This window comes from Piliocolobus tephrosceles, chromosome 14 (genome assembly GCF_002776525.5).
Source record: "Piliocolobus tephrosceles isolate RC106 chromosome 14, ASM277652v3, whole genome shotgun sequence".
Lineage (NCBI taxonomy): Eukaryota > Metazoa > Chordata > Mammalia > Primates > Cercopithecidae > Piliocolobus > Piliocolobus tephrosceles.
Window position 1 is genome coordinate 84,217,462 of NC_045447.1, and position 12,500 is coordinate 84,229,961.

At 35.4% G+C, this 12,500-nt stretch overlaps 1 protein-coding gene and 1 non-coding gene across 2 annotated transcripts in view; one reads left to right on the top strand and one right to left on the bottom strand.

The window, feature by feature from the left end:
* The window catches only part of MAMDC2 (MAM domain containing 2), a 179,320-nt gene that overhangs the window by 141,705 nt on the left and 25,115 nt on the right, over window positions 1-12,500 (top strand). The window lies entirely within an intron of this gene.
* On the bottom strand, window positions 1,407-1,597 carry LOC111543459. Its single transcript, XR_002731879.1, has one exon. It is a non-coding gene; the product is annotated as a U2 spliceosomal RNA (small nuclear RNA).

The following is a 12,500-nucleotide window of genomic DNA, read 5'->3' on the forward strand; positions in this document are numbered from 1 at the left end:
AATTCTCTCTCCTATCTTTCTGAGACTCCAATTATAGGTACATTAAAAGTTCTTACTATGTATTATATATACTTCATGCTCTCTTACAAATATTTTCTTTCTTTTTGTTCTCAGTTCTTTAGTTTGGATATTTTCTATTGGCCAATGTAAAAATGTTTTTGAATCTTTCTCAGCAATGTTCAGTATGTTATTAAACCCATTAATTGATTTTTAATTTCTGTAATTCTATTTTTCAATTCTAGAATTTCCATTTGTTCATTTTTAAATAGTAGATTTATTGAGATGGAATTTGCATTCCAAATAATTCATTTTTTAAAGTATATAATTCAATAGTTTTAAATATACTCATGAAGCTGTGTGATGCCCCCTATCTAATTCTAGATAGATGCCACTATCTAATTCTAGAACATATTTTTATCACCTCAAAAGAAACTCCATACCCATTAGCAGTCACTCCCATTCCCTTTCCCCATCTCTTCCCTCTTTACCCCATCCCCAGACAATTACTAATCTACTTTCTATCTATATAGATTTGTCCATCTAGACCTTTCATATAAATCAGATCATACAATATGTGGTCTTCTGCATCTGGCTTCTTTCACTAAGACAAGGTTTTCAAGGTTTATACATTTATCAATTGATGAATATTTGGATTGCTTTCATTTTTTAGCTATTATAATAATGATGCTATTTTATTTGTGAACAAGTTTTTCTGTGGACATATGTTTTCATTTTCTTTAAGGTATAAACCAGGGAGTGCAATTGTTGGATTGTATGGTAACTCTATACTTAACTATTTAATAATTGCCAGACTTTTTCAAAGTGGCTGCACCATTTTACATTCCCACTAGCAGTGTATTAGGGTTTCAATTTCTCCATATCCTTGTCAACATTTCTAACTTTCTTTTTTTTATTATAGTCATCCCAAGTGGGAGATGGCAACTCATGTCCATTTTGTCTGATATTATTATATCCAGTTCTCTTTTGGGAACTGCATGAATGGTATATCATTTTCCAATCTTTCAGTTTCAACTTATTTGTATATTTGAATCTAAAGTGTGTCTCTTGGAGACAACATATCGTTGGATCATTTTTTCAATTCATTCTACCAATCTCTACCATTTGATCAGAGTGTTAAATCCATTTACAATTAACATAATTACTAATAAAGTAGAATTTGTGCTTGCATTTCGGCATTTGTTTTCTGTATGTGCTACATCTTCTTTTTATTCCTTTGTTCTTCTGTTTTTTATGTTAAATAGATATTTTCTAATATGCCATTTTAATTCTCTTGTTTTATTTTACTATATATTTCTAAGTTATTTTCTTAGTGGTTGCCCTAGGGATTTCAATTAACACCTTTAAAAAATATTTTTACAAGTAATTTAAAAAATGTTATCTCCCAAAGGGGGTGCACCATTTCTGGAGGTACTAAAATATCAGGTCAATGCCTGGAGTGGACAGAGTAAGCTCCTATCCCATCTCCCTGCTCCAAAAACCCATTTAATATAGTATCCTCAGATAGAGGATATATCAGATATTAAGCTTATAAGAACAGATACTACACTTGATCTTAGCCAAAACGCTGAGAGGTGATCAAAAACGATTGCTTTTTTTTTTTTTTTTTTTTTTTTAAAAAAAAAAGTGGGGTCTCACATGTTGTCCAGGCTAGTCTCAAACTCCTGGGCTCAAGCCATTTTCTCACCTTGCCCTCCCAAAGTGCTGGGATTCAGGCATGAGCCACCACTCCCGGCCCTCAATTAACAATTTGACTTAAGAGACTCTAGTTCATATTAATATTAACTTAATTTCACAGCACACAAAAACTATGCTTCATCTCCTCCTTCTATTATTCTATCATGAATATGGCACCTTTTTGTGTTATAAGCCCATTGACACAGTTTTGTAATTATTGCTTTATGCAGCTGGTTGTCTTTTAAATCAGATAGAAGATAAATAAAAATATACTTATTCTGTTCTTTATATTTACCTACACAGTTATCTTTATTGGTACTTTTTATTTCTTCATACAAATTTGAGTTACTATCTAGTACCCTTTGCTTTTAGCCTGAAGGACTTCCTTTAGTAGCTGGTGATGAATTTAGTTTTATTTATTTGAGAGTGTCATAAGTTTCCCTTTGCTTCTGAAGGGTAGATTTCCTGCATATAGAATTCTTAGTTTTCTTTCAACACTTTTATATATGTCATCTCACTATCTTCTGGCCTTTATAGTTTCTGATGAGGAGTTCGCTGTTAATATTATTGAGGTTCTCTTGTATATAATGAGTCACTTTTGCTTTCAAGATTCTCACCTTAAAGTCAGCTGATTAGCAAAGAAAAAATTTTATTAATTACAAAGATTCGCTCATTGTCTTTGGCTTGTAATAGTTAGATGTAATTTTTCTAGGAGTGACTCCTTGAATTTTCCTAGTTGAAGTTCTTTGACTTTCTTGAATGTACAGATTTATATTTTTAAAAATCAGGTTTGAAAAGGTTTTGGCTATTAATTTTTCAAGTGTTCTTTCTTCCCCTTTCTCTTTCTTCCCTTCTGAGACTTCCACTATGCATATGTTGGTACACTTGATGGTGTCCCACAGGTCTCTGAGTCTCTGTTCATTTTTTCTTTTATCTTTTTTTCTTTATGTTCTTCAGATTGGATAATCTAATTGACCCGCCTTCAAGTTTAGTGATTCTTTCTTCTGCCAGTTCCAATCTGCTGCTGAGCCCCTCTCATGAATATTTTATTTCATTATACTTTTCAAATCCATAATTCCTACTTGGTTCTTATTTATAATTTGTAGTATTTTTAGTGATACTCTCTATGCATTGAGACATCATTGTCATACTTTATTTAGAAATGGCTTTCATTAATTCTTTAAACATATTTGTAATAATTGACTTAAAGTCTTTGCATAGTAAGTCCAATGTCTTGACTTCCTCAGGGATAACTTCTATTGACTGCTTTTTATCCTGTGTATGGGCAGTAGTTTCCTATATCTTTGTGTGTCTCATACTTTTTGTTGAAAACTGGACATTTTGAATAATACAGTTTTACATCTTCTTCTTCTCCCCAGTTTTTTTTTGTTAGTGCTGTTTGTTGTTTTTGTTTTTGTTGTCATTGTTGCTGTACGATTGCTTAGTGACTTTCCTGGACTAATTCCGTAGAGTCTATATTCTTTGTTGTATATGGCTCTGCTCTGCCAGATTAACAGTCAACTAATTATTGAACAGAGATTTTCCTTAAATGCCTTAAACCAATACATCCCCCAGAATACAGCAGGTTCTGTGTTTGTGTTGGGGCATGTCTTCGTTGCTCTAGTGGGAAGTTTACAACTTTGCCTTAGCCTCCATTTCTTGCTCAAGAAGAGCCTAAAGGTCAGCCAGAGGTGACAGATTAGGACTTCCTCAGTTTTTTTTTTTTTTTTTCTGGGGCTGTGTACAGTTCTTTATATTTGCATGGCCTTTCAGATTTCCAGAAATATGTTAATATGTTAGAACTTTGTAAAGCTCCCTACAGATATCCCATTTCCCCAAATTTTTTCTTTTCTTTTTGGTCAGCCTTTTGTTAGCTTCAACTGTTAATGCCACCTCAGGCAGCTGCAATGTTAAACAATTGTTTAGCTGATTGTTTTTGATAAATGCCATGCGGATACAGTTGTTCATACAGAGTATGATTTACTTCAGTCAGGTTAAATAAAGGCAAGTCCTGAGAATGAAGTTTTCCAGAAGCTGCTAAACAGGTTAAATAAAGCCAATTCTTTAGAGACGGGGCTTTTAGGGAGCTCCAAATCTGTTCTGTATCTTCCAGTGGCTGCTAAGTTACTGCTATTTAAAACACATAGTTATAAAGCTCTTGGCTTTCACATCTTTTGTAGAGTAGAAGAGATGGAGATGGAATTATGGCAAGAAAAAAGGTCACTGTTCTTAGCAAAATTCAGTCATTTTTCTTGGGAAAAGTACTCTTGGATTGTCAAAAGCCTTTAGTTAATTTCCAGAATTCTGAAAAAGTTGATTGTGACAGTTTTCTTGCAAGTGTTCTCATTGCTTTTATGGAAGAACAGATTTTCAGAGGTCCTTACTCTGCCATTTTGAAGGCTCCATATTCCTCCTCCTGTTTTTTTTTTTTTTTTTTTTTTTTTGCTTTTGAATAGATTTGAGTTCATTGGTGAAATTCTCTGTCATATCTATTTTCTTAAACACATAAATGCTCATATTATTGAATTATTAATCATAATTATTTACAGTACTTGTGTGATAACTCCATATGTGGGCCAATTGTGGTTCTGCTTCTATCATCTGTTACCCCCACCCCCATCCCCTCTGGTCCTGTTTCTTGATAATGTCTGGTGGATTTGACTGGATAATAGACTTGTCAATGAAAAATTATAGAATCCTTAGAATCCTGGGGTGATGGTATTTCCCTCTAGAGAGAATTCAACCTATTCTCCAGTAGACAACTAGAACAGAACAAGTCACCTCAGTTCAATCAGAACTAAGCTAACTTGAGGTAGTGTTATAGTTCTATTATGCTGGCCTACTTCTGCTTCTACCCTAAACCTAGGATATACCCTCCAAAAATATACTCTCAGATTTAACTAGGAACTCTCCTCCTTAGTATATACTAAACTTCAGTTTGTGTCTCTTCAGCTGATGAGATTCCTGAAAATCCCACTTTGTTTTGCATTTGGCTTCTTGTCCTCTTGCTCTCCGCAATTTAAGAATTTCACAAATGCCTTAGAAGATTAACAAGTGATGGGATCACTTTTTCATACCTCCCTTTTCTCAGAAAACTTGTCCCTGAATGTCTTGTCTGCTTTGGTAGCCCTGAAATTCAGTTACTACCTTCCCAACCCAGTGAGATCTGTTGGTTTCTCTGCCACTTGGCCGCTGTTCTCTGAATGGCATCTAAACTGAACAGGCAGGTCCCCCAAGGTGGAAAGCATCTTGAAGAATACTGAGCTCATTTCACTGACCTTTCATTTTTTCTTAGATCTTGGACCCTCATGTCTTTGCTGTTTGGAAATCTCTCTGATAACTTCAAAACAGGTGTTTTCTTTAAAAAATTATCTTTTTTTTCCAATTTTTCTCAGCAGAGTATAGCTCTGCTACAAGTTACTTAATAGAGACAGAGGGGATGTCTTTGGCATTTTATTTTTCAGCATTATTTATTTAAGAACATGATTATTACACTCAAAATATACTCTTTTCTGTACTACAAGTCAACCAGTCATAGTGCTTTGAATGAGATATTTGTGTCTCTGCCCTCTTATGACATATTCTTCTGTTGATATGTTCTGACTGTTCTGCCCAAGGCCTTGCTGTATCTAAGATTACCTTATTCCATGGTGTGCTGTTCTTTGACAAGCGGTAGGAGAGGAAGAATATACAAATTTATATTTATATTGCCTTTGGCTTTAAACTGCCTAAGAGACCATGGAATTTTCTATTTCTTTCCCTTTATAAGTCCTCATCTTGAATAATAAATATTGGTGACATCCAACTATGTTAAAGAAAAAATTATGCAATGATACTTGTTAAAGTACAGCAGGCTTGATTCAGTATCATTCTGATAGTTATAGGGACCACTGCAATGGAATTTTGCAGTAGGGAAGACAGATCGGGCTCAACTTTGAAAAAAGTGTGGGCAAGTGGGAATTTATAGTCAAATGGTTGGTGGAGCGTCAGTGAATGAAAAATGACTAGGAGGTAACATCAAGGGTAAGGGAGGCTCTGGCTAAACCAACCTAACAGGATTCTTGCTGAGGACAGGCATGGTGATTGAACATCACCTGGAGGATGATGGAGGATGAGGAACCTTATATTGAGGGTGATCGGATATTGAGGGTGGGGGTTCTTGTTAACTAACTTATTAGGGTTCCTGCTAAAACTGGATTTTACAAGTAAGTACAAAGACAGGCCTAGGAGAAGGCTCAGGAGCCTGACTGAAGTTCAGTCAAGCAAAGACGCTTTGTCAACCATCATAGGAACAAAGTAATTTACTTGTCTTTTTTGTTCAGTTATCAGAGAAACCACTTTGATAATCACCTAAAGGTTTTTTGGAAAGTAATCTATATTATAAATGTAGTATTACTTAGATTGATGTCACTGAAATTTCTTTTCCATGGAGGATATATTCTAAAATAAGAAAATTTTAATTGACTCAACAAGTTAATAGATCTGGAGGTAGATCGGATCTTCTAGGTCAGCTAAGGCATCATATGCATTTAAAATATTAAAACACTGAATAAAACCCATTCAAGGCAGTATTAACTATTGTCTGCTTGGATCCTGAGATAGCAACAAGAAGCTTGCCTGTAATTACATGTACAATTTAAGCAATTATTATATTACATTTGAAAAGGGAGACCTCCTATAGCCTGTATTGCTCATTTATTGCATTTAGTCCTAACAACCTTTTCTATGTCTCCTTTCCATATATAGGCAATAAAGTAATGGCAGGATACCAAAATGGCTGAACTTTCTACTCTATACATTAGTAAAGTAACAAACTCAAAGACTTGGCTAGGAGCACAGTATTTTTCTCCTTGATGACCACAGGTATTTGTTTGGTATTGGTAGTAACAAGATTCTTTTTGAATGAATGCTGTGCACTCTGGGACTTTATGAAGATATATACCTGCATTTGTCGATTGAATTCTGCCTTTTCACTTCCCATTCTTAAAGCCTGTCATCTATACTTGAAACAACACAGACAGGGAGGAAAAAGAAAGGGGAGAGGCCTACAAAGCTGTTTTACAGACAGGTACATTAGCTGGTCAGTCAATATGGATCCATTAAATAAAAACAGAAGCTCAGAAAAGCCACACTATAAATATTTCAGTTTATTTTGTGTCTATCAGAATCAATACATCATTAGTATCAATTCCAAGGGAGCTATAGTTCCTGACTTACTAACTGGTGATGCAATAAACCTTTCCAAATTCTAGAGTACAGTATGGTGTGGAAAGACCAAATAATGAGCTGCCTCTGCCATTTGATGCCTGCATAACCTGGGGAATAATTACATGACTTCTCTGAGCTTCAGTTTCCTCATATGTAAAATAAAGATAACAATCAATGACCTGCTGCTATGATTTGAATGTGTCTCCTCCAAATTTCAGGTGTTGAAACTTAATGGCCAATGTAACAGAATTAACAGACAGGACCCTTAAGAAGTGATGATTAGGTAATGAGGGCTCCTCCCTTGTGAATGGGATTAAGGCCTTTGTAAAAGAGGTTTCACGCAGCATTCGACTGGCTTGCCTTCATGCCTTCCACCATGTGAAGACATAGCGTTCCACCCCTGTGGAAGATGCAGTCCTTGTTAGACAAGCAAACTTGTCGACACATTGATCGTGGACTTACCAGCCTCCAAAACTGTGAGAAATAAACTGCTGTTCTTTATAAATTACCTAATCTTAGGTATTTTGCTATAGTAGCACAAACAGACTGACATCTGCTAATCTCATAGTGTGGCTCTGATGATTAACTGAGATTCTATTTGTGAAAATAATAATATGTAAGCTCCACTGAACTGAATGATATTATAAGCTCCACTGAATTGAATGGTATTATTATTTTTACAATTAGTGAGTCTTTTACAAATTCTGATGTTTACCTCTGGAGTTTTTTCCTGGACTCATTGTTTTGTCATTTGTGCTTTTATAAAATAGAAAATTATGATATATGATTACAAGTAAAATGAGTTAGTAGAAACCAGAAATTCTGTTGGAACCTTAGGCCAACATTACCCAGATTACATTTACCACCAGGTAATTCAAGTGGTAAGTACATGAATATTTTTCTAATTTGTTAGTAATATTCATGTACCAGAAAAATATATAACCAGTACATCAAAACCATTGTTTCACAGGTTTACAGCTAGCTGTCTATTTTCATGCTAATATGAAGTTTCCTGTTTGAACAAATGTACTAAAAAATGGAATCTACTTAAAGAAAAGCATTAAATGAATAATAGTACAAATATGGATAGGCAAAAAAATACCACAAAGGTGATATTTGTATGACTAAAGTTTGGGAAACATTTGTAGAACAAGTCATTCTAGTAGAACAACAATAAAGACCAAAAAACCAACCAACCAACCAAATCCAGCCGCACCACCTGGCTCCTATTTAATAACATAATAATAATATCTGTAACAGATGGATAGTGACTTGCATCCAAGTGGGATGGACTCTGTAGGATTTGACAAACTATTTCCTGCTGCCATTTACTTGAGTAGCTCTATCCTGGCAGAAACAAAGTTTCCTGACATAGATGCTACTTACAGTAGTCCCCTCTTATCTGTGATCTTGCTCTCTGAGAGCAATAAACCATGGTCTGAAATATTAACTGCAAAATTCCAGAAATAAATAATTCAAAAGTTAAATTGAGTGCAGTTCTGAGTAATGTTATGAAATCTCACACTGTCCGGCCCCATCCTTCCTCATCCTACCCAGCATGTGAATCACCCATTTCACTAGCATCATCCACACTGTCTATGCTCTCTGACCATGAGTCACTTAGTAGCCATCTCCATTATCAGATGTTCTGGTACCACAGTGCTTGTGTCTGTCACCTTCATTTTACTTCCTAGTGGCCCAAAGCACAAGCGTAGTGTTCCTGGCAATTCAGATATGCCAAAGAGAAACCATGAAGTGCTTCCTTTAAGTGAAAAGGTGAAAGTTCTTGATTTGATAAGAAAAAACAATTGAATGCTAAGTTTGCTAAGGACTACATTAACAATGAAACTTTCTGTATTTATTAGTCTGTTCTCACTCTGCTAATAAAGACATACTTGAGACTGGATAATTTATAAAGGAAAGGAGGTTTAATGGACTCACAGTTCCACAAGGCTGGGGAAGCCTTGTAACCATGGCAGAAGATGAACGAAGTACAAAAGCATATCTTACGTGGTGGCAAGGCAAGAGAGCTTGTGCATGGGAACTCCCATTTATTAAATGAGCAGATCTCGTGAGACTTATTCACTACCACAATAACAGTATGGCGGGGAACAGCCCCCATGATTCAATTCTCTCCACCTGGCCCCACCCTTGACACATGGGGATTATTAGAATTCAAGGTGGGATTTGAGTGGGGACACAGCCAAACCATATCACCTTCTATCTGTGACATTGTGAACAGGGAAAAAGAAATTTGTGCTAGTTGTGCTGTTGCATGTCAAACTGCAAAAGTTATGGCCACAGTAAATGATAAGTATTTAGTGAACATGAAAAAGGCATTAAATTTGTGGATGGAAGACATGAAAAGAAAACATGTTTCAATTGATGACAAAATGTTGCAACAGAAAGCATTGAGACTATCTGAAGACTTCAGCAAGGGATCCCCTGAAACAAGTGACACCAAGCCATTTACTGCAAGTAAGGGATGGTTACATAGATTCAAAAATAAGTTTGGACTGACAAATATAAAAAATACTGAAGAGGTTGCATCTGCTGATGAAGAAGGTTCTGCTACCTTTCCAAAAGAGTTGAAGAAATAATTAAAAAGAAAGGATGCCATCTAAAGCAAATCTTCAAGTCTTCTGGAAGAAGATAAAACCTGCATTCATAAAAGTTCAAAGGAGGCACCAAGGCATAAAACATGGAAGGACAGATGAACTCTGGAACCACATGGCAATGCTTCAGGGCATATGATAAAGCCAAGATAGTGTACAAAGCAAAGAACCCAGTACTCTGGAAAACAAAAATTAACTGCCCATGTTCTGGCAACATAATCAGAAAGCATGGGTGACAGCCATCTTGATTATGAAATGGTTCCACCAATGTATTATCCCAGAAATAGAAAAAAAAAATACTTGGAAGACAAAGAGTTGGAATTTAAAGTCCTGTTAATAAGAGACAATGCTCCTAGTCATCCTAAATCTGTCAGCTATAAAACACAAAATGAAAATGTTCAGGTTGTGTTTTTGCCTCTGAATACAACCTCATTGCTTTAGCTTTTTACCATCATTCAGTTTGTCAAGACTACATACACCTGCCTTGTATTTGATCACATTTGATCAGCAATTGATGTAGACCCTAATCTGGATATAATCTGTTCTGGAAATGATTCACTATTACAGATGCAATAACATTCATCAAAGCTGCAACGGACAAATTAAAAACAGAAACTGCAAATGTCTGCTGGAAGAACTTATGGAGTAAAGTTGTGAATGATTTTAAAGGCTTTCTGGGGATTGATGAAGAAGTTAGGAAAATCATTCACATGGCAAGACAAGTTGGTGGAGGATTTGCCAACATACTTGATGAAGAAATGGAAGAACATATTGAAGGTTTTCAAGTATTACCAAATGAGGAATTGGAAGAACATGTTATCTACAGAGGAAGAGAAAGATGAAGAAACTGAAGCAAAACCAGCTGTGTGGGTATCACTGAAATTTGTCAAAGTGTTTCAAATTGCACAGACATCAAAGGACAAAATTATGGAACATGATCCTAGGATGGAACGCAGCATTAAAGTCACTAGTATGATCAAAGGATTACAACATTTGTGGCAACACTTTAATGAGTTAAAAAGAAAGAGACAATAACATTCTATTACAATGCTCGTCCAAAAGTTTTGGCAAAAACAAAACAAAACAAAACAAAAACCTTCAACTCTTGAGGATCTCCAAACACTGACATCATCTTCTCCTGACATCCAACCATCCATGTTGTCATGGCTCATTTATCCAGGATCACCTAAATCAGATGCTCCTCCTTCTGATGTATCCTTAGAAAGTCAATAGTAGCCCAACGCTACTTTACAATGCATGGGTCATTCATCCCACTTTATCTCATCACGAATGCATTGTATCATCTTGCATCAGCACAAGAATGGTGAGTACTGTATAGTAAGATTTGGAGAGAGAGAGAGAGAGAAAGACCACATGCACATAACTCTTATTATATTGTTATAATTGTTCTATTTTATTATTATTGTTGTTTATCTCTTACTGTTCCTAACTTGTAAATTAAACTTTATTATCAGAATATAGTATAGAAAAAAGCATAGTACGTATATATATGGTTTGGTACTATCCACAATTTCAGTCAACCAGTGGGGGTTGTGGAACTTGAGACTACAGTATTTATGAGACAATAAATACAAGTCTTAACGAAATTCCCATGGTGGTACTGGCCATTATAATTTTATTAACATTTATATGATACTATGCTGTCAGAATTCCTTGTAAACATTAGTTTTAGTTGACCTGGAGTTTACAGGGATTTTGTAGCCAAATGATACTAGAATATATAAGCCAAGAGTAACTATCCAGGTTAGTGAGAAAATGTCTTCAACTATTTCCTATCCATTGACTCCCCCAGTGAATAGAAGTCATTCAGTCCTCCCTCCCTGATCCTACTATTCCAGAAAAGCAACCCTGCATCATTTAACAATTTACAGAGAAAGAAACACCAGCACTTTCTTTTGTAGTACAGTTAAATATTCCAATAAATCTTCCATATTTCTGGCAAATAAATTCTCTTCCAATATGCAGCTGAATAAACGTAGAAGTCTTCTTCATTTCCAAGAACACAAGAACTTCTTGTGTGATTGAAATATTAATAATACATTAAAATATTAAATAATGAAATTTATAAAAGTTTGCTTTGAGACAAAAGAATAACACAACTCTGTTTTAATGTGTTAGTTCCAGTTTATTTCAAGTCCCTGTCTTTTAAGAATTTTGATAGTTGATATTCGGACATGTAGGAATGCTATCCAGTGAGTTTGTAACTATCTGAGGAATTAGCTCCGGATTATTAAAGTCTCCTATATCCTTCAATCTTTCCACAGCTTATTTTTTATTATGTTAGTTTCTGACATTGCCAGATTCTACTTATACAGAGAAGGCTTCTGTGACAAGCTTTTTAAAAAATTGGTGGTAAAATACACATAACATACTTTAACCATTTTTAAGTGTCTAATTCAGTGGCACTGAGTCTATTCACATCATTGTGCAACCATCACCACCATCCATCTCCAGAGCTTTTTCTTCATTTCCCAAAACTGAAACTCCATACCCATTAAACAATCACTCCTCATTTATGACAGCCTTTTAAAATCACTTAAAAGTATAATGCATAAAGAGAAATTTTAGAGCGACAACTTCTAAAGTTGTTCTTCACAAAACATTGGTATATTTTTTCCCTGATTTTTAAGAATTCTTTTCCAGCTAATGAATGCAGCTAGCTGTTCATTCCACACAGCCTCTCCATGCAGGCCACTCAGGCTCCTCCCCTACCCTGCAAAAGAGCCACGAGACTGGAGGAACAGCTGCTTCACAGTCAAGAATTATGGATGTGGTGTGTGTCTGTGTCTCAACACATTACAGTTGCTGTGCAAAGAACAGATGGCACCCTGATCTCCCAATAGATCCACTGGAACCGCTATCTTGAATGTTAAACAACGACCCATAGAGAGAATATAATTTATTTGCTCCAGTTAATAATCCCTTCCACAGACTGGAATCCTTCATGTGCAAGAACATGTG